Source organism: Epinephelus fuscoguttatus, linkage group LG22 (genome assembly GCF_011397635.1).
Source record: "Epinephelus fuscoguttatus linkage group LG22, E.fuscoguttatus.final_Chr_v1".
NCBI classification, from domain to species: domain Eukaryota; kingdom Metazoa; phylum Chordata; class Actinopteri; order Perciformes; family Serranidae; genus Epinephelus; species Epinephelus fuscoguttatus.
This window is the reverse complement of record NC_064773.1, coordinates 20,955,990-20,982,987: the sequence shown is the minus strand read 5'-3', so window position 1 is coordinate 20,982,987 and position 26,998 is coordinate 20,955,990. Positions and strand designations below refer to the sequence as shown.

Here is a 26,998-nt window from a genome sequence, read left to right as displayed (position 1 = left end):
TTGCTCCTACGGAGAAGAGGTGGTGGGGCCTTTGCATGTCGGTGCCCAGGGGCCTGCCTTGCTCATAATCCGCCCATGGAGCACACAGGATATAGGAGCTGTGACCTGGGAGAGTAAGGTCAGGGTATGTCAATGTCAACTTAATCGAATTCTCTGCACAACAACCTCCCCACTGCAGTCTGTTTCCTTGTGGAAACGAGCTTCGATTTTCTTTACCCTGCTAATAACTTCCAACACTTGAATCACTGACAGGCGCCTCAGCCACCCCCCCGTGGGTTCCTTCACCACAGCCGTTGCTGCTATTGTTCTGAATTTTCATCATGCTATTTCCATACTTTCTCTCCGTCTTTGATCTAAATCACAGTCACTTTGAAGCCCCCGCTGCCAGAGTGTGAATAAATAAATCATACGAGCTACATGGTGAGAGTACACAAATTAGTATGCTGCAACATGTGTGCTTCTATTTCTGTTCGGCTTCCCTGTAAATGTATACTCCTCATATTTAATGTGAGACTCGGCTACACAGTGAGTAAGCTCAGAACTGGTGGGAAAGGTGCTGTAGCTGCTGGAATTTCCTTTTCCATTAGTCACAGTTTAATAAACACACTGACTCAATGCTTCACATTCCAACTGCACACTGAAACCTTCACTTAGTCATCCATCCATAGAGAATCCAGGACGGTAGAGTTCACCCTCCTACAGCACCATCTAACAGACACTCACTACAGGTGGAGTTATCTTTATATAGCTTCTGTCCAGAATTAAATAGTATAATCAGTACGAGGCTGTGCATATTTTTGAAGCAGACATTTGTGGTTTTGGACAACTCTTGCTGCAGCCGTGTGGTTTCAGACGTGAAGAAGACTGTGTCGTCTGGGCTGTGAACCGTTGAGCTATACTTAGTCGTGACTTCAGTCTGCCTCCCCTGAAGTTTCATTCTCAGGATGCCACAAGAAGGCAGAGCCAGGGAGGGGACGCAGTGTGGCAAGTCAGTGTTTCTTATTTGTAGTGTAAACATGGATGGTAATTCACAAGATGGATCAACACCAAATACCACTGAAAGCCCCTTTAATACTCCCAAAATGAGTGTTTCATGACTGAAAAATGTCAAATAAAAGCTTTTAAGGGAGCAGTGTTTAGGATTTAGTGGCATCTGTGCCACTAAAGTGAGGACTGCAGATTAGTCCTCACTGCTAGTCCTCGCAGTTAGAATTCCTTCAGTGTTCATTGTTCGGGAGGTTTTTATCGGGAGCCTAATTATCTGCAGAGGTTTCTTCCTTTCCAAAACTAATGGTACCTGTGACATAAACCACTAAAACGGAATACAGCAGTTTCACGTTTTTCTCTGACGCTGTTCGGCATGTCGCAGACAGGTGGTTAGTCTAGCACCTGCTAATGTGTGCTCACCTTTTTTCTCCGATAACTTAAGATCCAGACATTCAGGAGGTTTTTGATGGAAGCCGAATTATCCACAGAGGTGTTTTTGCCCTCTATAAGAAATGGACCCGGTGATTTAAACCAGTAAAAAAAACACTGAACAAAGCAGTTTCATGTAAGGAATCACTGTTTTTCTAATGCTTTTCAGCTCATTGTGGAGCGGCTGCAAAGTGCAGAGGCTGACACGAAGCTGCCCTATCCAGAGCCAGTGTTTGGTTTGTTCCTTCTGGGCTACCGTAGAAACATGGCGGTGCAACATGGCAGAGTCCATGGACGAGGACCTGCTCCCTATGTAGATATAAAACGACTCATTCTAAAGTAACAAAAACAAGATTTTCAGAGGCAGTATTCACAAAGCTTCCCTTCAGCAGAGAGTTGCTCCTACTGGCAAAATTAAAAAAACAACAACTTAGAATTGATGTTTTCTCAGAATTTCCCCTTAAAGTTAACACTAGGTCCTTGTAAAGATAAAAGTTATTCACAAAGCATCTTTGCCCTTGAGAGAGAGAATGTGTAATGTGTTAGGAGTGGAGAGAAGGACTTTTAAGAGGCTTAAGAGTTTCTGAAGCAGAGGAGAAAATGGTGGAAAGACAAAGAGGTTGGAGAAATATTCTCCAAACACTGGATGAAAGTGAGAAAATTAAACGCTACAGATTAGATCCTGCAGGGATAATGTTTGTGGTCAATCTTATTTGACAAGTGATCATAACTCTAACATATTTGGCAACTGGAAAAATGCGACAGTGCAGCAGTGATGACTTGACTCTGTCTCAACCTTTCATCAGCATAGTGATCTCTAACAAAACACTTTCTCGTCTTCATATTGTGACGCAGTTCATTTCATTTCCACTGGGTGTCCACACATTGCGGCTCACAAAAGGGTGTGTCTGTGACAACCAATTACATTTGTTACAAGAATGCATCACACCAAGCAACAGGGTCACCACACCTCCTCACTAAGGTAAAAGTTTCTGTCCTTTCCTTGCTACGAGTTGCTCTAAGACCTGTCCTAAATCACTCCTGAGCCAAGAGTCCTTGCTATAAATTTTTAGGCTAAATTAGGAGCTCTATGAGAGCATTCTCAGACACTAAAGGAAACATATTTATTATATTATATTCTATTTCCACTTCTATATCCCTCCACATCCTACACACCTGACCTTAAAGTCACAACAAGTCTGAGTCTGAGTTTAAATGCAAAATATCCACCAAAGAGTTCATTTCCTGCCTCGCTTCAGTCCAGTGCTCCCTCACTCAATCACTTAATAACACTTTAACAAACTCATTGATTAAGTTTGAACCCTCTGACCCCGGCTTCTCCAGCAGCCTGCAAACAAGAAGCAGAAAAATGTTGTCATTGATTGCCATAATTAAACCTGCACATGTACATTCCAACAGCACAAGCCCAATGGACAACATTAGTGTCTACTTCAATTGTAGTTTCACTGTGAAAATATAGTTACTATTAAGGGACAACCTTGTAAGAAAAACAGTAAGAATACAAAATTGCCATACTTCCATGTGAACCTCTTTCAGAATGATGTACTTGTGCCATTTCTAACAATGTACGTAATGTCTTAATATCTGATTACTGGAATTTGAAATATACCGCACTAATCGAGACTTTTAGGTTGTATTTACCTGAGGTTGAGTACATTTGTTTGTATTGATGCTGTTTTGAAATTAGCACAGTTTTGTTGGTACAGAAATCATCCATCAACACACTTCTGAGACAAACTATATTTTTCGTACTTTACTAACACACCTGCAAATGTAATTTGAGTGACGTGTATCAAGAAGACGTGAGGTTTGTAAGCACCAGCTGGAGTGAGCAGTTCGAAAACAACGATGATGCAATCAGGGGCCAACTTTTAAAGCAACAAGGAGGTCGAGGCAGCAGGAGGGAGGGGGTGGGGGTGGGGGGTGGTCCCCTGAAACAAGAGGTGCACACACAAAAGAGCATGCTGCACTGTGTGTGTGTGTGTGTGTGTGTGTGTGTGTGTGTGTGTGTGTGTGTGTGTGTGTGTGTGTGTGAGCCTGCATGGCTAGCGGCATGACTGGATGCAAACAATCCCTCACCATGGCGACCAAGCTCTGGCTTTGTCCAAGGCCTTACACAGATGACTGGATTGATTGGAGGGCACGGTATGGGAAAGTAGACCAAACAATCGCTAACAATTAAGAAGCAACCCGTGCTTTCCTGTCACTTCCTTTTTGTGTCCTCTGAATGTGGGCTGCGAGAAAACACTGAGGTGTGTGCTGCAGCGGGGTTCCTCAAACTCAGGATTAAAGTGGGGTGTTGCTGGAACGTCTCAGAAGTGGTCTGCTGGTGGAGAGTAGTTTCAACTGGAGTCGTTATATGGTTTGGTCAAAATACATATCTGGCTACACAAGTCCTTTAAGTGAATAAACACAATCCTTATTTATTACACACAACTCTTACAGAAGTTTTTTTTGTACATACTACCAACTGAAACTTCTCCCAGTTAGAAATTTGTCTGTGTTAATTGTTCAGGAGTTTCTATAGGGAGCCAAATTTTCCGTAGAGGTCATTTCTTGGTTAATACACTGAGTGAAGTAGTTTAATGTTACAAATCAGAGGAGCCCTAACCAATCTCACTTCTCTTGCCATACCCAATACGTCCCCCTCCCCCTAAAATACACTATAAATTGGTGCATAAAAAATTCATCAAAATGCAGGAAATAAAGTGTTCAACGCTCAAAATTTCAGCCAAAAATAGCCCCAACAGTCACTGTCGTCAACTCTGCCAAACTCCATTTAAATAAACAGTATTTTTATCTTCAAGTCAACTTCAACGAAATAAAGCTCACAGAAACCATCTTGGCTCATCTTTCCACAGTTTCAACAATCACCAACTCTGGTTTGGTTGGAAAAAAAACCTTTATTCATCTCGTTAGATATGAAAATATGCTGTCTCTGGACACGCTATAATTAGTGTTTATTTAGATGGAGTCTGGTGGATTTGGTTATGACAATTTCGGGGCTGTTTCTGGCTAAACAAAAAAGGCTAATGGCGTTGTGTAACATTTGCTCTGCTCTAGTCGTGTCTCAAAACATGCATGGAATCCACTTAAACATGCTAGTCTACTACAACACAGTGTTAATGGCTGTAGGATACTGATATCAAACTCCCAAACAATGACTAGACACCATCTGTATCTATGCAAGCAGCTCTGCGAGGCCATATCATGGATGTATTGAGACAGTGGTTTGTTAAACTGTGTGGACCTTGAACTAATGAGGAAGGAGAAATCTGGACCCTGTGGCTGGACCAGTTGGGAACCAATGTATTAAGAGACCTGGATACAACGTTGGAGGTGGGATCATGTTCATTCTTATGAAAGTTGCTCAGTGGCACGTAAAGCCAAAAAAAACCAAACAAATGATAGACGCTGCATCCGCATCATTGGGCCCACAGAGCAAGCACACTAGAGATTTACTTCAGTCAAGCTGACGACTTCTGGTTTAGCACTCCGCTAACTTGAATGGGAATAAAATGATGTAACATTGTGGCTCTTTAAGATTACCCAAATGTTATTGAACCAAATTGATTAAATCTTGATAGTAGAATAAGTCATTGTGCAGGGATTGTCAACACTCAAAAAAAAAAGTATCAACTGATTTACAGGCGTTGCTTTCCTAATGTAAGTCCGTCAGAAAAAGTCTCTTGGAGGCCAGTCACATCGATGGACAGAACCAGAAGTTGTAATTCTGCTGTTTGGCCACTATGAAAATTGGCTTCAAAGCCCAGTGCACACCATTGCAGGCCCCATGGTGTTTTGAGCTAAATGCTAACGTCATAATGCTAACATGATCACAATGACAGTGCGAACATGTTGATGTTTCGCAGGTACGCTATAATGTTTACCGTGCTCACCATCTTAGTTTGGTGTGTTAGCATGCTAACAGTTGCTAATTAGCACTAAACACAAAGTACAGTAAACCAAAGGAGGCTATTGGACATGTCATAATTTTATACTTAAGACGATGCAAGATGAAAAGTAATCTACAGAAGAACGTTAATGGTTGTGCAAAATTCCACGGAGAACCATCCAGCAGTTCAGATATTTCAGTCTGGACCAAAGTGGTGGATGAGCCACAGTGAAATACCTGCTGAATGAGCATTTCTTGTGGCATGGCGCCATGGATGGTAAATATAAAAAGCTAATTAAATTAGGATTTGACCCACGTCCTCAGACACTTCTTGATGGAGTGTGGTGAGGGCTCAGTGGCCCTCGCAGTAATATGCTCATGACTTTGTGATGTTGAGTTGGCACACAGCCTGATACATTATACAGCAGCATCTCATCTTTCCCGTTTCTCTTCACCCTTCACACAGTATAGCAACTATTGCTAGTCCATCCTGAAATCTGATAAAGCTATTAAACTGATTCAAATGTAAGACTGGACCAAAACTGACAGCTTTACAGCCTCTGCTCTTTCTTTTTTAATTTCCGACCTCTGCTTCAATCTCCCCATGAATGCTCTGCGAGATGCAGCTGTGTGCTGCTCAATGGAGACGCCTTTAAGAGATTACTTCCACATCGACTTTGTCAGCTGAGGAGAGTGAGGTGGCTGCAGGTTAAACAAAAGCTGGAATGGGTTGAGTGAAAAGATTCCGGGAGTAATCACACAGAACAGCTGTCCATTCAGGAACTGTCAGCCATTTATTCTGCGAGATGAAATGTAAGATTTCCCTGTAAACAAACAAGCGGTGGAGTTTTACATGGATGCAAAACACGCCATGACTGAAAACATCTTTACTGGAGGAGGGCAGGAGATTATCACTATTTCCACAACCATATGTGGAAGTTTTGTTTATCTCAGCATTATATTAATTATATTTCCACAAGTGCTGGTAACGACCACCATATTGAAGTGACTAAACTGCCACCTTGCAGTCTCAAAAGTTAAAACTAATCAGCTTGGTAGAAACAATAAGCCTTTAACCCTGTAAGACTCGGAGCTTAGCTGACATGATGGTGGTGGGCGGGGGGAGTCTGGGCTGGATTTACACTGTAAAGTCTGTTAAATTAGGGTTTCTGCTTTAGAAGCACGTGTTTGCTGCTGAAGCAATATCAGCTAGGCCTACATGGAATGACATGTTGACATTTAGATAACTATGTTTTATGAAATCAATAATTTGGATTATGAAAATGACTGATGGGTGAAGGAGACATAAGCGAAGGCTGTAAATGAAGCTTTGATGTTCAGCTTTCGGCTAAAAAGACACAAATGTACAGGATGCTTTGAGAAGAAGCTTTTGCACATAGTTTATTTATTTATCCTAAAAAAATAAATGGTGAAACAGTTTTGGTCTATTTAAAATGAAAATACAGTATCACTTATTATCATTTTTACTTCTATATTATTCAGAGCTGAAACAATTCAGCAACCAGCAAATAACACAAAATTAACATGCAACTTAATTAGCGGTAGTTGGTCATTCAAAGGGGCAACCAGAAGACCGTTTTGAAGCTAGTTAGCCGTTTAGCACATTAACAACACAATCCAGTGCTTAAACAACATAGGCTATTTACCGTGCACCAGTGAACAATAACACAAACCATCAGGAAAGTTTCTGCTAAAGAGCCCCATATCTAACGAAAAATAATCTTACCTTATGTAACATGTTAGTTTGGTCTCACTCCCTCCTGACTTTAGCTCTTTGTTTACTTGCCTCACTTCTGTTTCTCTAACAGAAGCTAACTGACCTGGGATTCCCACCCCTCACCTGTGATTGGATAAACAGCTTCCTGACAGACCGGCCACAGACAGTGAGGTTTGGGACCCTAACGTCCACCACTTGGAGACTGAGCACAGGTTCGCCTCAGGGATGTGTGTTAAGCCCTTTCCTGTACACATACGACTGTGCCCCCCTACACCACTCTAACATCTTTGTCAAATTCGCGGACGACACAACAGTGTCAGCATACAGGGAGGAGGTCCAGAGGCTTGCAGCCTGGTGCTCAGCGAATAACCTCCTGCTGAATGCCAGCAAAACCAAGGACATGGTGATGGACTGGAGGAGGAAGAGAGCTGACCCTGCCCCACTACAGATAGAGGACGTCTGTGTGGAGAGAGTCTCCTCTTTTAAGTTTTTTGGGGTACATGTGGCTGATAACCTAACGTGGTCCACCAACACGTCAGCGGTAGTCAGAAAGGCCCAGCAGAGGCTACACTTTCGATGACTGCTAAGGAAATGTGACCTGGATGTGCACCTGCTGCGTTCCTTCTACCATTCCACCATAGAAAGTGTGCTGACATACTGCCTCACTATATGGTACACAGCCAAGGACACGAAAGCCCTGCAAGGGGTCATTAAATCAGCGCAGCAAATTATTGGCTACCCTCTGACCTCGTTGGAAGACATAGCAAATTCGAGAGCGCTAAACAGGGCCAAGAAGATCCTGTCTGACCCATCCCACCCAGGCCATGGCCTCTTCAATCTCCTGCCCTCTGGGAAGCAATACAGGGTATTGGAGAGCAGGACAAACCGGCTTAGAAGCACCTTCTATCCATGGGCAATCAGACTTTTGAACACTTAACAGATGCTCACCGACAGCCCAACATTGACCAATGCTGTTTCAAGACCTTACGAGTCTGATCCAAAACCCAATGGATGATGTCTTGGTGGCTGTGTCCATTATTTGCTACAGTCTACGCTGCACATGCACCATGCAGAAACAGGACGCTGGAGTCATTCCCACTTGCAAATTGAGTTAACTTGTTTCACTTTGAGAGTCGTTCAATAAGAATGATTAATTCGTTGTCTGATGTCAGACAGAAGTGTCAACTCGTTACACTCTGTTTCCATCGTCTGTCTGACATTACGTCCAATCTAACCAATTTCTTTGGGGAGAGGGGTTCGATTTCCTCTGGCCAATCAGAGAACAACTTATCCACTAAGGTCATCTTAACTCCATCCTAAAGCTTAGCCATGCTAATATATCTGTTTTGGAGGTCTTTTAAGAATGGAACAGAGTGAAGTAATGGCAAATTACAATGTTGGGTGATATTGAGAAAACATGTCACACAGCAGAATAGCAGCGCCTATCTCATCTATAGCGCTCGCCATTGTTGTACTACTTCTTGGTTCTGACACACCACCTGACAACAGCATAGCAACTGTGTTAGTCCCGCCCACTCACTGCGCTGATTGGCTAATTGAGTTCCACTGCAGTAGTCATTGGTTGTTTTTGATTTTAACCGAGAAACTGCTGTTTCGTGTCTCAGTGCCAGACGACTGGAACCCTACATCACTACTGTTAGGGTGCTTTCACACCTGAAGTGTGTTTGCTTTAGTCTGAATCAGGGACTAATTTTGTTACAAAGTTGCATAATTGCCTAGAGTTGGTTCGTGTTCTCACGGCAGCATTTACAAGCGACCAGATCAAATGCCATGTGTGAGAAAGCTGCTCTTGATTGGTCAGAATTTTCATGTGGGAAAAATCCAGGAAGTAAACCAAATGTTGAAGAAGAGCACGCTTGCAAGATAAATGCAACACTTTCTAATGTCACAATGGAGGGACAACTACGCAGGTTGATTTTAGCGCTGCTCATCGTGGACTATATTGCTGTCATTGTTCATTTTAGTCAAACCATACAGTTTGAAAACGAGGCGCGGCCCCAACTAGAAAACAATGTTTTGACGCATCGGATGTGCTGAATGTGCATAACATGCTCATGTTTAACCCAAACAAGATCGAGGTCAGAACCACAAGTGAACCGCACCAGAGTTCATTTGTAACCGGACTGAGACCACCTCTTCAAGAAGGTCTCGGTCCAGTTGTTTTGGTGCGCACCCGAGTGCAATTGCTGTGTTCACACCTGCCCGAACAAACCACACCTAGGGGGTAAAGAAATTTGAGTTCGACTGAACCGAACCAAACAGGGCAGGAGTGAAAGCACCCTTAGTTAGCAGTTCTCAGACAGTACTGGGCACAGTCAGGACTTAAAAGTTAACCGTCATCGATAAAAAGGATGGCATGTTAATATATGCTTCTTTAATAAGGAAATAAAAGGAAAACTGTAACAGTTTGCTGAAGTCAAATTATGTTCTTCAAATGTGGGTCTGTAACAAAAGCTAAAACACACTTTATGTAATTGTCCTGTGCACAAGTGAGGAAACTGTTGTGTGTTCCTACTACAAACACAATGTGTGTGAATGAGTTTTGTCCTTGCCTCCATCACACGTGTGTGCCTCAAGGACTTTCTCCTCTCTCACTGTAGCCATATGACTCAGTTGAAGGAACTCTGATTAAAGCCACTGCTGAGTGAGCGCTTATTGCCCAACTCTATTAAGATCATTCATCATTGCAGGGCTCAGCAGATCCACTCACACACTGACCACTCACTCATTTCCTGCTGGCTCATGGATCAGGTATGTTGCCGCAAGTATCACTCCATTTAAGGATGCATTCTTGTGTGCAATAAAAGTAAGTTATAAAACTGAGTGCCACATTAGTGTTGCATTTGAAAAAAGGAGGATAAGGAGGAAATAAATCTGACCCTCTTGCACAATAAAGTTGTGCAACTCCAGCTGACCAGTGTGTGTGTAAGCTCTGCTGTGTGTTTCCCTTTCTTTCATTAATAACAACAAGTATATTCACAATTACTTGATATTCTCAGGGTGATTTAAAAGCTTTCAATGCTGTTGTGTTGGCAGCAGATTTTAAATGCTGGCTTGACTGACGCATGCACAGCAGAGACAGAGCCAGCATGGAGCCCTGTGTAAAAGCAACAACATACCTGTTTTCAGCAGCAGATCACTGTGTGTCAGAGCATATGAAACTCCCCCGTTGTGCTGTAGCCTCGGTGTGTCTCTCTCTCTGGGGTAAAATCCGCTACTTTCCGCTGCATGTTATGCGGGTTACATGCGGGAGATCCTGGTTATTCCGCGCCTGGCTGCAGCAGAGTTAACGCCGTACGCACATCCCCGCCTCTGTCACAACCCGTGTGGATGTCAACACGCGTCCGTCCGGTTACTGGACATCTGATATTGGGCTCCCTGCATGTGCTGCTGCGCCTTTTAGCCTGCTGCTGTGCCCACCACCACCACTGAGGGGAGACCACTGAGGTTGTTGTTAATTGCGTCGGAACTGAACTGGGACACCGCAAGGCATGATGGACCGGTTAAAGCTGCAACGCACTGGCGACGCAAATGGACCCTGAGATCCACTCAGCTGTGATGCAGTCACGATGGAGCTGGAGGGGTCTGATCCGAGACGCACAGGGTGGACATGTATTAGGACTGTTATATATTAGTGTGGAGATGAAGGCAGAGTGTTCAGGGTCACATTGGGTCCATAGAGACAAGTAAATTATGAAAGAGTTTCACATCTGTAGTTCTCTAGATCTATCTTTAGTTTATTTTGTACAGTTGTTTATGTCACCATGCTGGGGAAAAAATTGAATTAAATTAAATTAAATTAAATTTAAAGGAAAAATATATATATACATATACATATATATATATATATATATATATATATATATATATATATATATAAATGTTGCCCTGTTTTTCTTTTTTTTTGACTCAATCAGATTTTTATCTCAGAATTCTGAGAAAACATAAAAAAAATTATTTCACTCTAGAAATTAGAACATCATGCAAACAAAATATGAAAGAGTTTTCACATCTGTTGTTTATGTCACCATGCTATGGAAGCATAATGCATTCACTTTAGGGGAAATAAATAGATAAAATTAAATTAAATTAAATGTAAAGAAAAAAAATATTTTTTGCCCTGTTTTTTTTTTTTTTTTGGACTCATCATTATTTTTTATTTATTTTGTTTTATTGTATTATTTTATCTCAGAATTCTGAGAAAACATAAGCATTTATTTCTGTCTGCAAATACAAATAAGAAAATCATGTATTAATCTACAAATTCATGTGAATAAAGTCACAGCCTCTCACAGAAAATGTCAGATACTTAAATACTGTAGCACAGTGCAAAACATTACAATAAAGTAGGGCGGCACGGTGGTCTGGTGGTTAGCACTGTCGCCTCACAGCAAGAGGGTTGCCGGTTCGATCCCAGGTGTGGGAGCCCTTCTGTGGGGAGTTTGCATGTTCTCCCCGTGTCAGCGTGGGTTCTCTCTGGGCACTCCAGCTTCCTCCCACAGTCCAAAGACATGCAGATTGGGGACTAGGTTAATTGATAACTCTGTCATTAATTGATAACTCTAAATTGTTAATGTGATGTGTGAATGGTTGTTGTCTCTATGTGTCAGCCCTGCGATAGTCTGGCGACCTGTCCAGGGTGTACCCTGCCTCTCGCCCGATGTCAGCTGGGACATCTGGCAGCTGGCCCCCCCGCGACCCTCAAGAGGATGAAGCGGTTAGAAGATGAATGAATATAACTTAGACACTTCTGCTGTCCGGAGAAGGTTTGGGCTGCAGCTACAGCCTGTAACACCTACTCTTTTAACAGCATATCATATTTAGCAATCAACAACAACAAAAACAACACCAAAAAAGGAAAAAAAACAACAATTTTTTTTCTGAATTAACAAGATTATTTCATTACTCAGAATTGTGAAGGTTACAGATCACTAGTTACCAGGGGTGTAAATATAGACAGTGTGGGCAGTGCGGTTGCACTGGGGCCTGTGGGGTGGAGGGGCCCGTTGCCACCTTGAATATATACCTATGACTGAAGAGGAATGATAAAAAAAGACAATGTTTTCCTAATAAAGGGTAAACTCTACCTAATTTGAAAAAAAGTTTGAAAACCACGACTGGCTGATTAGCTATTTGTGTTTTTTTTTTGTTTGTTTTTTTTTTATTTAATATTTTTTTAAATTTTATATACTTTATTAATCCCCCTCAGGGAAATTAAATTTTTTCACTCCGTTGTCATTAACACACAGGTCTGAAAGACACACGCATGCACAAACAGGACCTATACATGCACAAAGTGGAGATGTCAGAGTGAGGGAACTGCCTTGGTCAGGCGCCCCGAGCAGTTGGGGGGTTCAGTGCCTTGCTCAAGGGCACCCCAGCAGTGCCCAGGAGGTGAACTGGCACCTCTCCAGCCACCAGTCCACGCTCCGTATTTGATCCGGACGGGGACTTGAGCCGGCGACCCTCTGGTTCCCAGCCCAGGTCCCTATGGACTGAGCTACTACCGCCCCCAGTTCGTGAGCAGGTGAATAGGTGTACCTAATAAAGTGGCCGGTGAGTGTATTTCCTTCTCAAAGAAATGTGTGATTCAAGTAAAATATTTAAATTCCCATTCCTGACATATGTCTCACATCCTGTTGCTTCTATGGCAACAGCCATGAAGCTTCAGCACAGATTCGACATCAACATGCTTTAAACTCTATGATCATTTTAATTGCCTTATCAGAGCAGCTGCATGTTTCACTGAGATGTGTTTTACTTTCCTAGGTGCGAGATTGTGTGTCCTTATTTGAATTCCAGCCAGCACTCGTGTCTTCATGTCTCACAGCATTAATCATGACAGCCGCCTGTTGTGCTGATCAGGCAGAATCAGATGACCTTCAGCTTTTCAGCATACTGTAAATTTCACTGCAGACATGATGCACAACTGTCCACACTGAACAAGAAGCATTTCCTTTCGACAACATTTGTACACAATAGCTGCAGCATCCGGTTCTTAATCTGTTCCTTCGACGCTCAATTAATCCGTCCCTCGCCAACCCATTTCGTCTGCAAACGTCTTTACATGAGTCATAAATTTGATAAAACCCACGATATGGTTCTGCTTCACGCCAGCTTTAATTTTAATAGCAGTCATTTGCTCTGGTGTTGTAGCTCTATATATCAGTTCAGAACTAAACTCTGCGATTAATCCTCAGCATATGGTTCAGCTGTTGTGACAATCCCGCCATGTGTGATTGATGTTGTCTTGCAGGCAGCGGTGACAACATTTGACAGATGCTTCCAGGATTTAAAGCCTCATCTTTAAACTTAATGTGCACTATAGTCAGGCTTCTGCTTGGTTGTTGCTCGTCGTGGTGGACGCTACCCCTTGGTGTCCTGATGTTTGAGAAAAAAATGCAGCAAATGTACCTTTTTGGATGCTCCTGTGGAAGATTAAACATGAGGAATTGCCCTCTACGGTGCCCTGAAAATTGGCAAAAACAGCTGCCCTTCATGCTTAAAACTTTTCTGCATGCTGGTGCCCTTTAAAAGTTTTTTGTCCCTGCCCCTCAGACAACCTGTGTCCACCGCTAGTGATTCATCACAGAAAGTTAAAGCATGGGGATTTGCACTGTTGTTATGTAAATACAGCATTTGATTTCAAAATCTGACTCGAGAGGTTCAAGTCCAGAACGCCCTGTCTCAGCCTCAAAGCCAACTCATTAAGGTCCCTTCACAGGTGCTGTCTCTCTGCCTGATTAGACCTTCCTAAGATTCCTCACACAACTCCACCAAGCGTCAAACCTGAGCAGCACAGGCCTAATCAACCACAGCAAGTGAAAACACCTGTGTGTGTAGCTGTGCCAGCTCCTCCAAAGTTCAAACTTTCGAGGCCGTTTACACGTTGCCGGCTATTTTCATAAACGGACATTTCACCGTCTCCGTTTTCAAAAAGATCTTCGTTTACGCTTACCCGTGTAAATACACAAAATGCATGCCAAACCTGTAGGTGGCAGTGCAACGAGAAGCTCAAACCTTCCATGTATCCATTGTCACCATAGCAACATAGGTCGCACTTTTGACACAGGCGCAAGTTCCGGCGCATACTGTGACGTTGGCTGCCTATAACTCCATTTATCTCCGTTTATCTCAGTTTACATGCAAACGCGCAACTGGAGTTTTCCAAAATCTCCACTCTGGCCGGAGTTTTTAGAAAGACTCATTTTCAGAGGAGAAATCTCCATTTGCGTGTAAACGAAGGGCACAAACGAAGGAAGATGTCTCCGTTTATCAAAATCACTGTGTACGTGTAAACGGCCTCTCAGTGTGGTTGCAATGTTAGGTGCTTCAAGTGGACATATATGCAGGACTGAATTAAAACAGATGACACAAACTAGTTTTACAGAAAGATTAGGTTTATAAAACTCAGTAACTGCCAAGTTGAAAACAGCAGGTTGTGGTTTAACAATGAGATTCTGAGGCCTCGTCCACACATACTGTGTTTTAGGTCACTGAAAATGAGCCTTTTGTAAAACTCAAGCCGAGGTTGTTGCTGCAGGAAGCCTTCCAATACTGGCTATTCAAACATTTCTTAAAGAAGGAAATATATAAACCTCCAACTAAGACCTCTTTTATGTGCCATGCATGATGAATTCCCAGTTAGGATCCCTTTTTGGGGGTGCCCAGTAGCTCACCTGGTAGAGTGGGCGCCCCACAAACCAAGGCCATGTCCTTGTTGTAGTGGCTGTAGGCTCAACTTTGACCTGTAGCCCTTTGCTGCATGTTGTTCCCTCTCTCTTGTTCCCTCACATTCATCCTGTCCTATCAAATAAAGGCATAAAAATAGAAATATACATTTCATGTTCGTTGTTCAGGAGGTTTTTAGAGGGAGCTAGCCACAGAGGTCTTTCCCCCTCCAAAACAAATGGACCAGGAGTCTCATTTATGAGCCTGGTCTCACTCTGAAGTCACCAAAATCAGTTGCTTGGGTGGTGACTTGCAGTGGCAGAAACCAATGAAAAAAGGCATTCTTTAACACCAGCATGACACGCAGCCAGTTGCTGATTTAGTTTAGTTTGGCGGCATCAGGGGGAAACGCGTTAGAATAAGGATGAAAGTTAAGGCGGCGAAAGTGTGACTGGGGCAGGTGGAACTGGTGGTGAATGGGTCCAACAAACACAGACTTTCACCCCAGAGAACGGTGTTTGTGTCCTGTAAAATTCTAAAGCCAAACCCTGTTCGATTTTCGTCAACTTCACCACGTGTTTTTGTTGCCTAAACCCAACAATGTGCGTTAGCTGTTGAAGGAAAAAAAAATGCATTGTTGTACTGATGTAGTGCATTTATTTTGAAAGAAACTGTATGTAAACATTACATTTCCTGTTGAAATGAAGTGTATGTTGAAAGACGAGAACTTGACATGGTGTCCCAGAACATCAACACCCAACATACCCAGGGTACCTTTCATGTCGTATGTGGACTTAGAAAGTTCATGACCAAAACGTCAGTATGATGAGGTCGGAGTGACAGTGTGTTGAATTTATACAACAGTGCATAGCATACTAAAAATGTAGGTATAGACAAAAGCCAAAAACAGCAAAATATTAAACAATTTCTACAATCAGGCTTCCACCTCTCCATCTGTGTCACCAATTTCCCATCCAAATGTCCGTAAGCATGGGTCAAAGTTTCTCCCACCAAAGCTGCTTTTATGGATCACAACCTTTGTGTGGGAAGTGGCGTATGCCTCTTTCAGGTCTCATTTTGTGTAGTAAAGCAGTTTCATGTTACAAATGAATGTTTTTCTGATGCTCTTGTCACAGAGAGGCTGCTAACCACAGGTCCATGTCATTGGTCCAACAGCCCATTGGTCCGACATCCCATTAGTCCGACAGTCCGCGGTGCTGAACAGCTCCCGGCGGGTGTATTTCTGCCTTAATGGTGCGCCGCGGCCAGCTCTGGGTCAGCTGGGAAAGGCTTGAGGCGGAGCAGGCTCACGGCTTATGTGTTTGTCACTTTCTTTTTCATTTTAACCCACACCATGATCTTTTCCTGACCCTAACCAAATGGTTTTTGTGCCTAAACCTAACCAGACCTTAACCACAGGGCATCATGATGATTTCGGAACAACGGGACTTTGGAACATTGGGTTTAATATGGTCGGAACAATGGGATATCGAACCAGTGGGCAGTTCCCCTAACCACAGTAGCCAACGTGAAAATGCAAATGCCTCTTTCTAAAGCCAGTGTTTGGTTTGTCCTTTCTGGCCTCCTGTAGAAACATGGTGCTGCAACATGGCGATCTCATTGGACAAGGACCTGCTCCCAGTGTAGATATTAACATGAAGAACATGAAAACATACTTATGTTCAATTTTTGCCAATATATCCCCCTAAATCCTACACACTGGACCTTTAATGGTGCAACTGGGTTTAGTAAAACACTAGCTGGGCTTTATAAATAACTTTAGTGGGTCTAGGAATAGCTAGTGTAACCCAGTTCTGGACCTTCATGGATATTAGGTTACAGTGAATATAGACATTCAAACACATAAACCAGGTCATGTCAACAAGTTGAATTTTTTGAGAGGGTTAAGGGTAAATTAAACTCTGTGCTCCTTGTCTCTCTTAATCACAAACAGAACCATCAGAGTGTCCATGTGACTGCGTGCTGTTTGCCATCAGGTCAAGAAGTCTGCGTTTGACCCATCTTGTTGTCAGAACCTGCTAGAATCACTCCTTTGATCCTTTTCTCAAACTCCTCAAAACACCTAACTAACCAGCTTGTTCCGCACCCGTCACAACACAACCTCCTTGACCCCAATCAGTCACGAGTCAGGCAAGCTCTCTTAACTCTCAGGATTTCAAAAAGGACTCAACACTTCTCATGCTGCCTGCCTTTTCATGTCCCTCATCCTTCTTGACCCGTCTCTACTGTGTCTGGCACAGTCAGCCGCCAGTTACTCCCTGGCACCACTGCAGACCGTGAGATCTGATAGTTTAACTGCATATGCCGTCTTTCTACCTGGCTGACTGCTTCTATCGGATTTCACTGCTGGGATCCCTCTCAAGTACGTGCAGTCCTTGGCTCCCTCCTGTACATGCTTTCCAAGTAGTGAAGTGATGTTCTCTCCTCTGTTCTATGTCTCAGGCTGACAGATCTTACTTCTAGACTATTTGACATTTGCTTCACCCTGAAGACACATGAGATGTCTGAGACTGAGGGGGAGATGTACCTGAAACATCAAATGAAATTATGATTTACCCAAAGACTCAAGGACTACTCAAAGTCTTATTTTTCTTCCCAAAAACAACAAGAGGAAACATTTATGTCTCCTTTAACACAGTGATGTCACTTGTTATTTATTCATTTGTTTTTGCCTTTGTAGTGGATAAGGACTTTCAAAACTAGTTTAATCCCGCACTCATGGTGTCGGAATAATCGAAAAAATGAGTTCTCCACTGGAAAAATTCACATGAACACCTCCCCAAGTTGGAACAACAACTCAGAAAGTCGACGAAAATTTTGGCACACAAGTTCCCGAGTCAGCGTCATATATGCAGAAACTTGGCGAACGAAAGTAAGTGTTCAGTTGATGGTAAACTTTTAGTTAAATTTTTTGCCCAAATGTAATTTGTAATATGGTATTAGGTTGTAACATTTAGTTGCTGTCCACAAAGAGTGACTTAGATTAGTTAGAAAAGTTATTTATCAGCATCAGTCAGGTAAAGCAATATCTTAGCAGTTTTAGGGGATGTACTGGTGCAGCAACGAGTTTGGGACAAAATCACTTTGTAGTTTTTCATTGCAACGCACCTTGCCTTTCTGTGCTCTAGGCGCCTGGTGTTTTGGCCGGAGCGCTCTGAACTCCTCAAGTTGAAAAAACCTCCAACTCAGAGCAGAAAAACACCCCACGTCATCTCGTTTTCCCCATTATCCAATCAGATGATTTGAGAGGCGGGCCTTCTGTGGTGGTCACGACAACAAGTTTACAGTTGGTAAACAATGGAGGAGAAACTGGTAGTAGCAGCTGGTGGATACCCAGAGCTATACAGCCTGATGATAGACAGCAGGTTGTCAAACTGCCCCCGAGTTATCCAAGAATATGCCTGGAAATGGTCATCACCGAGGAGAAGCCCCTGGACCAACAGGTGGTGCTCCCCGTGATCCACCCTCTTTTTAGGGTCTCATGGATGTACCTACACAGATCTCCGTTTCCCTGTGCGCAACAAACTATTTGTTCACAGCCTCTCACTCTCAACCAGAGCTACAGCAAATAACCTCTGCCTCAACATTTTAGTAACTAGATACTAATTACTGTGGAAAGCAATGCTCTCTGTGTGATCAGGGCCTTAGTATAAGGATTTTGTGGTTTGCAAACCAATCAGCAACCTCCAGGGCTGAAAAATGAAGCCAACGCTCAAGTGCCGAAAAGTGCAGTTCGTCTATTGGCCACTTGAGGCTTGGCTCCAAGAACGAGTCAGTCCTCACAGACCCCAATGTTAAAATGCCCAACCTTACAGCAGAAATAAACATTTTTACAGCCTGGTTTAAAACGGTTTTAGTCTCTAGCTAATTTCAGCATCAGTGTACTTCTGCTTCTTTTGCTCATTCACATGACTGTGTATTGATGTTTAATGGATTTTAATCTGTGTCATACTGTCTCTGTTTGCAGTGAGTGTGTATTGTGTGTATGCACATGATTTAAGGGACTCGTTCACATACAGACAGCCTGTTTTATTAATTGCACTTTGTTTTTGTAGGTTCATAATTTGTCTTTTTGTCATTTCACTTGCAGAAGCAGCAGTACATCCTTGGATTGTAATATTGCTGTTTTAAATCTGAGTGTTTGGGTTTGAATTTTAATAAATCTTATAACAATAAAACTGCTGCTTTATAGTAATTCTTAGCATCTTTTAAAAATAAATCTTGTACAATTGCACTTGAAGCCACATGTGCTGATCTAAAGATTATAATCAGGCTTGGGGAACGTGGGTGTTTCTTTTTACCAGAGATGTGTCGTGTTTTGCTTGTATAAGATTTTGTGGTTAGAAGTTTTGCAGTAGTAGCCTGTAGTTTCAAAGTGAGTGCCCAAGCAACTAGATAAAAACTAAGGTGGCTGTATTTACAAACTTGTGACTGCACAGCCTTGAGAACTTGTGCTTTGTCTTGGGAGTCTAACTGGTGAAACCTTTGTCCCACTTTCATAAGATCTCAGTGCTGTGCCTCCCTGGACTCAATGATTGCTTTGTCTCTGCCAGTTGATGACTGGCTATCAGGATGCCTGTCATCTGGCAAACTTAGGTGCTTTTAATTAGCAGCGCTTTGACCGAGTCCTCTGCTGCACCCCATGACAGGGATTAACTCAAACTCTGACAACAAAACAAAGGCAAGAAAATAACTGCGCTTTAGGGGGACATTGGTTCTCTTAGAAGAGGGTGTTGTGCCAAAAAGGAAAGAGGCACTTGATTTGGGTTGACTCTAAAGCTGCCAAAATAATTTTTTTTTGACAAAAAGAAAGCAAACAAAACACACAACACACCCTCTCAGCCGCAGAGCAAGTGACCATGTGCTCCAGCAGACTGAGACTTTTAAAGACTAAGCTCAGCTGAAGGCGATGCCTCCTGACGAGTAGGAGATGCCCACAGCTGAGCTCATTTACAACGGCTCCTTCTCAAACTGAGATTTACCAGTTTTTATTCCTGTAAAAATCTGTTTTTAAAGCAATTACAGTCACTTTAGCAGGTAGAGATCACCAAATAAAGCTTATTCATATTTGTCACAGGAATGTTAAATATGCAGCATACATAGAAAATTAGATATTTATGTGCTTAATTGGTTGTGAGTAATTGTTTCATCTCAAATAACTCGAAATATGAGGACTTCCAGAACACAATGTTGGTGAGACCCGGTTTAAAGAGTGATTGTCACAAATTGTGGTGTAGGAGCTGTGTTTTTAGGTGCTTAATACTGTCTGGTCCTGACTTGAAGCACAGAGCAGACTGTGTCTGACTGTGTGACATCGCAGGGTGGTACTTCATTCCACGCGTTCTCAAAAGATCAGAGAGGTAAAAGCACATGTGGTCCCAGGAAATGAGGAAAATGCTGCACTGAGTTCTGCACATTTTCATTTTAGAGCCCCAATGTTCTTGAGTGATTATGTCAGTGGAAAGCAATTTGAGTGAAGACGCCCCTGACAATGGCTTCAGTGTAAAGAAAAAAGTTAAACTGGCTTCTCTTTAGCCTGTTTTCTTCTGCTGCTGCTGCTGCTGCTGGTGAAAGAATCCTTTCTTTCTTTCTGTGAACTAAACATGTTCGGTCCTTCTGTAACAACAGCAGCATGGCCCACTTCACTCCACCCAACTGCAGCAGCAAACAAACCCATACTCATGTGTCTTGGTACCTGTAACCGTCTGTGCACACTGAGTGATACTGACAAAGTAACATATCTTTAGCACTTCTAAGGGACAAGTATCATGTATGTGTTAATTTCAATTGATTAATCCCATGATGCTTCTGGCTTTAAGTCTGGTCACTTAATTAATTCCATTACAAGAGAACGAGGCTCTCCGTGTGAAATAAGAAAGCTGACCAATTCTCAGAGCAACATAAGCTGTGGAGAGACAAGCAGGCTATTGTTAAAAGGATTTGGCTTCTTCAGAGCCTTTTTTTTCTCTCCTTGCGCCAAAACCAAGGCTGGAAAATCGAGGACTTTGTCACCAAAATAGTTCACAAAGTGGGTGAATTAGAGATTATGAGCGAAAAAGAGGAAAGAGCAGAGTTAAGTTCCTCAAATAGAAAGGCTTAGGGTTTTAATCTGAGGGTTGAACCACTTTGAAACATGTGGGATTGGGATTTTATGAACAAAGTACCACTCAGGGACAATTTTACAGATCAAAACTGAATCTTTTCTGGGTTCTTTATTGAGGTGACTGATGAGCAGTTGTGTTAGTGCGACACCACTGCCCTCTGCAGGATATATCAACAACAAACCTGTGTTTTCCTTATTTTATTGACCAGAAAAAAAGGGTTCAACATCTTTAAAGGAAGCATAATAACATGTAAAAACTGCTTCCATTTAATTATCCCAAGTCCTTCAATAATTAATTTTCATTTTCTGTCTTGTAACACATGCACACATACGTCCAACAAAATGCCTCAAAACAGGAGGCAGAAACTCATATCAGTGCTCAAATTTCCAATTCTCCATCATGTCATGCTACATTATGTCCTATGTACCGGCTGGAGCACAGGGAGATTCAAGGAGAATCACTGATACAGAGCTGTAATTGCTTGCTTCATTAATTTCATTTAGAAAATGTAACCACCGAAATCAAGAGAGGCCTTTGTAGATTTCCCAGTTGGGATCAGCTTCATTAGACAAAGTGGATCTCTGGGAGAATTTTAAATAAAAGTGTCATGAGTGAGGCCACCGAGGCTCTGAGGATGAGATTCCTATTAGTTCCTATGAGCTGCAACTTCTACACCTGCTTACCTGTATTTCATGTATGACACACACAGCTTGCAATCTCCACTTCTGGGAGGAGCCATTTTGATTGTCACCTAGCGTCCCTCCTTCAGCTGTACCGCAGTGCGGCTCGTCCTGCCAGATCCTCACAAGGTTAACGCTGCTTCAGGGCCTCAAAGTCACAGAGAGGCCTGACGGGTGAATGTACAAACCAAACATCGGAGGTTTTAGTCTAATCCACTGGCGCAGACCTCATCTCCCACACTTGATTGTTTAATTTGGTTTTAATCTTGTCCATGCACTGTAAGGCTCAGTCTCAATACACCCCTGACACTTCCACTTGGCCCTCAGGGGAGACCGGGGGCAAGTGTTGCGTGAATCAGAAGCAAGGCAAAACCATGACACTCGTCTGTGGTGGGGTCTGTGATGATCTCTCTCTGTCTGCCAAAGACAAACTGATCCAAATAGTTCAAGAGGTTTTTGAGTCATGATATCAAAACCAAAAAACAAACAAATTAGAAATTTTGCTCGGGTTCCATTCGGATTCGGCCCACTTTATATGCTGCTGTGTTGTGCTATGGCCTGTTCAAGTGCTGGACTGTGTTATTTACACAGAAACAAAGAGAAAGTGTCAGCAGTCACCTCCAGTCTCTCTCTCTAAAACCTACAAATCAGGTTAGAAATCTCGGGGTAATAATGGACTCAGACTTGAACTTTAACAGCCACATCAAATCAATAACATCAGCAGCTTTTTACCATCTAAAAAGACATTTCCAAAATCAAAGGTATAGTGTCTAAACCTGACTTGGAGAGACTTATCCATGCATTTGTCTCTAGTAGGTTAGACTACTGTAACGGCCTGCTCACTGGCCTCTCCAAACGGGCCGTAAGACAGCTGCAGTACATCCAGAATGCTGCTGCTCGGGTCCTGACCAGAACCAGGAAGTACGAGCACATTAGTCCTGTGCTCAGGTCTCTACACTGGCTTCCTGTGGCTCAGAGAATAGACTTTAAAGCAGCTCTGCTTGTGTACAAGTCTCTCCACGGCCTAGCACCAAAGTACATCTCTGACATGTTAGTGCCATATGAACCATCTCGGACTCTGAGGACCTCAGGGACCGGCCTCCTGCTGGAGCCCAGAGTCAGGACTAAACATGGGGAATCAGGATTCCAGTTTTATGCAGCTAAAATCTGGAACAGTCTTTCCGAAGATGTGAGACAGGCCTCTACTCTGACAATGTTCAAATCTAGGCTCAAAACAGCTCTATTTCACTGTGCATATGACTGAAAGGATCTTATCTGCACTCTTCTCTTTTAAAGTTCATTTTATAATGATTATTTATGTTTTTATTTTGTATTGTGATTTTAATGCATTTTCTTGTTCTGTAAAGCACTTTGAATTACTTTGTGTACGAATTGTGCTCTACAAATAAACTTGCCTTGCCTTGCCTTGCCTTACATAACAATGCCTGAACGCAACACAGGCCAATAGTTACATTCCAGGCAGGAGGTGGTAAATAACTATGTCAGGTAACAAACTGCGTTGGGCTCAGGTCGGGTTTGGACTTAAAAATCAGAAAGTCTGTCGGGGTCAGGCCGGGCTCAGTTATAACTGCCGCAGACCCGGGTCAGGTTTGGTCAGGAAAATGTGACCAGAGCTGTGCTCTAGCGACACCAACTCCAGACTGATACAGAGAATAAAACAGAATGTTGTGCTCATGTCATAAGGATGGTTTTACCAGGCTGAAGTGTTAGGACTAGAGGCATACTCCAAACTCAGTGTTATGAGAAATCATCGGGAAGATGGCTGCACAAGCAACAAAAGAAACTAAAATGTATTTTAAATGTTAATTTAAAAAAAAAAAAAAAATGATGATAGCCATTGCATTATTTTGGTTTAATGTCCTATTCTTTACAACAACCGTAACAAAAAAGTTGCCTGCACACCAATGTCTGGGTAGCTAACTAGCTGGCTAGCTGATGTAAGATTGTTATTATTGATCTGTGTATGACATTTCAGCCAGCCTCTAGTGACCAATCAGGGAACTGCAGTTTTTGGAACTTTAATGTTGGCTTCATTTTTCAGCCTGGGAGGTTGCCGCTTGGTGCAGACTGACAGGGTTGGAGCACAGGTTGCTAACGTTACCCTACAGAGCATCACTGCAAGCCTAATGATGACACACTATTCTTTTTATTTGATGACTTGTTTCAATAGTGTGGAACTTGAGTGCTTGTGCTTTTCTATCTCCATCATAAATGGCAAATGATATTGTGCTTACACCATTATTGCCACAGTCACATCTGTTTATGTAAACGCCATCAACGACTACTGATGGTGTATCAGGGTCTTGAAGATTTGTCGCATTTCCAAGGGAAAATTTCAACTACCACCCCTTCACTCTGGGTACTCGAAAACAAGGGGAAGGGGTAAAAATAAGAAATGGGATTGGGCCTAAATCCGTTTTTTCAAAGTAAAAGGTCAGAAATGATCTTTGAAGTTATATCGATATCTGGCAGTTGTGAGCCAGTTTTTGATGAACGAGTCGACCTTTCCTCACACAGAAATCTCATTTACTGTACCTAACATAAGGGAATATTTACTGTATATTATTAGACTTTGCAAAACAGTCATTTGTCATCATAAAGGCCTAATGCCTTTGCAGTGACTGACTTTTTCCCCCCGCACTCATTATAAAGTGAATAGAATAGAATATATCTTTACCGTCCACTGGGGTGGAAATTTGTCTTCAAGAACATAAAATGCAGACAGTAAAGCAAACACTGAGACAAGGTCGTATTACATGTTCAAACTCAGAATGTCAGTCTGTTGTCTAAATCTTACCCAGTCTTAACTTTCACAACAAGCTAATGATAAATGCATTATGAAATCCATGGGAGAGAGAAAGAAAGTACGAAGACACGTAGCAGTTCAAGGAGGACCCAAATGCAGACAAACAGGCCAGTTGAGATTTTAACAAAAAGCCGTTAAAAAATATCCAGATGCAGCAGGTAACTGAAAGTCCAAATAGAAGCAGAACAAAAAATGAACTGAAAACCAACCGGGAAAAATATAATAAACTCAGGTAAAAAAAAATCCAAACACAAGTATCAGGCAGCATACGGAGCATGGACGACATCAAGAACACAGGGATGAAGACAGACGAACTGACAAGGAACAAAAGGAAACACACAGGTATATATACACAGGAAGCTAATCGCAAGAGCAAGACACAGCTGGATCAGGAGGACACGGGCAAAAGGAGGGACAACAAAGGTATGGTGGGGAACACTAGGGTGGAGCAAACAAGACTAAGGGCCTGTCCCAATACCCACACTTCCCCTAGAAATACCCACTTGCACTTGGTTGTGCGCGTTCACGTTTAGGCTAGTGGTGTCCCAAAACAGAATTGAGTTCGTAGAAGTGGTTTCCAACACTTAAAACATGCCCTAGATTCCAAGGCAGCCCTGACCCACACTTTCAACAAAGTGGAAGATGAAATTTCCCAGAACATCTTGCAAAGTCAGCAACTTTGTTAACTTGTTACTGTACGATCAGAATGTAGGCTATACAAACAACAGAAGGTTGGACTAGCGTAAACTCATCATTCAATATTTAACAAAATCGATTAGAACGAGAGGACATTGTAGGCGCCCCCTGTTTTCAGCATTTCAGCACACCGATTTGCATGAAGTTGTGTCCCATTTCTTAGGGAAAGTTCTCCACCCTAATATTTCTCACTTCCCTCATCAAGGGTTATCTCGCAAACGAGGGCACTCAATACCAAGTGGAAGATTTAAGGGGTAGAAATAGGAAAGGCCCTAATACAGAACAGGTGTGGAGGGAAGACTCTGGAAACAGGGAAGGACTAACGAGACAGGTGAGATAGAAAAGAGGCGGGAAAACACACAAAGACAGGAAGTAAAGCTAGACATGACACATTAGGAGAGAACCTACAAAATAAAACAGGAAGCAGATGAAACATGAATGAACAACATGAAAGGAGGAGCACAAACAGAAAACTCCAAAACAAAGTCCATAGGATAACAGAATGATACATGATAATACATCCAACACCAGAGGTTACCACAATAATGTGCAGCAAGTACAATGAAGAAAATCCCTGCAGCATGATGGTCGAGACACTAAGCTTTACATCTTTAAGGTAGGGTTCCCAAATGTTATAGAATTGGCCTGTTCTTGGGTGTTATATACATGTGAGGTACTTTAAATCAAAGAGCATTCTCTGCCAGCCTTCAAGAGTTGGTACTTTGTCATTAATCCACTGCAATAAAATGTTCTTTCTCACAGCATAAGTAGGAATACAGTACAACCTCTCAATGTTTTTTTATGTTATCTGCCTGGGAGGCCCAGGATGAGGGACACTGGATCCATCTCCAGCTCCAAACCCAATATTTTTTCTATTTCAGATAGCACATTGGACCAGTACCCTTTCAGCTTACCACATGACCAAAGGCAGTGAGTTAAAATACCAATTTCTATCCAGCATTGAAGGCACATGGATGAAAGAGAAGGGCTAAAATGATGTCTATGGCTGGGGGATATATGCATTCTGTGTATAATCTGTATTGCTTTGATACGATTGCAGACCAGGATTGCTTTAGCATGTCTCCAAACATCTTCCGACTCCTCATCATCATTGGTGACAAAAACACTTCTTAAGTGTGTGCCGAAGCCCTGTGAAGGAACAAGGGGTGGAAAACTCAAAGCCTTATAACAGGCTGGTGGCAGGGGCATAAATATAGATATGTAGGCAGTGCAGCCCATGGCCCCAGTGCGATATATAATGCCTAATCTGCAAACAACAAAAGGAGTCCCACATAGGCAAAAAATCCTTCAGTCTACTAATGCCACTATTATCCCATTGTCTAAAACTGGCATTGGGCAACCCAGCCTGGTTAAGAGTTATAAAAAGGACGAAGGACTTCCCAAATACATTTTTTTAGTTGCCTTTGTAACACCTGTGTACATCTTAAGAGCTCAAACTGGCTGAAGAGAGGATGAAAGCTATCTCCTAGCTTTCTTCCTCATCCTTTCTCCTTTTCGGTAACCATTTTGCAGGCCATTGACACAATCCCAAAAAGTTTATTCTTGGATCTACCCACCCCAAACAATTCTTTTTTGTTTTAACTATCCATCCATCCATTTTCATCCACTTATCCAGGGCCAGGTCGCGGGGGCAGTAGGCCAAGCAAAGCACCCCAGACGTCCCTCTCCCCAGCAACTCTTTCCAGCTCCTCCTGGGGGACCCCAAGGTGGTTCCAGGCCAGATGAGATATGTAATCCATCCAGCATGTTTTGGGTCTGCCCCCGGGCCTCCTACTCTAACAGGAGGTGCCCAGGAGGCATCCTGATCAGATGTCCAAACCACCTCAATTGACCCCTTTCGACGCAAAGGAGCAGCGGCTCTACTCCGAGCTCCCTCCAGATGTCCAA

General features: G+C 42.6%; 2 protein-coding genes across 3 annotated transcripts in view; both read right to left on the bottom strand.

Moving 5' to 3' along the window:
* rassf8b (Ras association domain family member 8b) overlaps nt 1–10,709 on the bottom strand; it is a 33,234-nt gene extending 22,525 nt beyond the window's left edge. Inside the window, exon 1 of one of the 2 annotated variants that reach the window (XM_049567356.1) lies at nt 10,211–10,709. The gene's annotated coding sequence lies outside the window, so the exon portion shown is untranslated. The remainder of the gene's footprint in view (nt 1–10,210) is intronic. The other variant, XM_049567355.1, reaches the window with a different exon arrangement.
* Nucleotides 1–26,998, bottom strand: part of LOC125883151 (FYVE, RhoGEF and PH domain-containing protein 4-like) — a 252,056-nt gene that overhangs the window by 167,619 nt on the left and 57,439 nt on the right. The window lies entirely within an intron of this gene.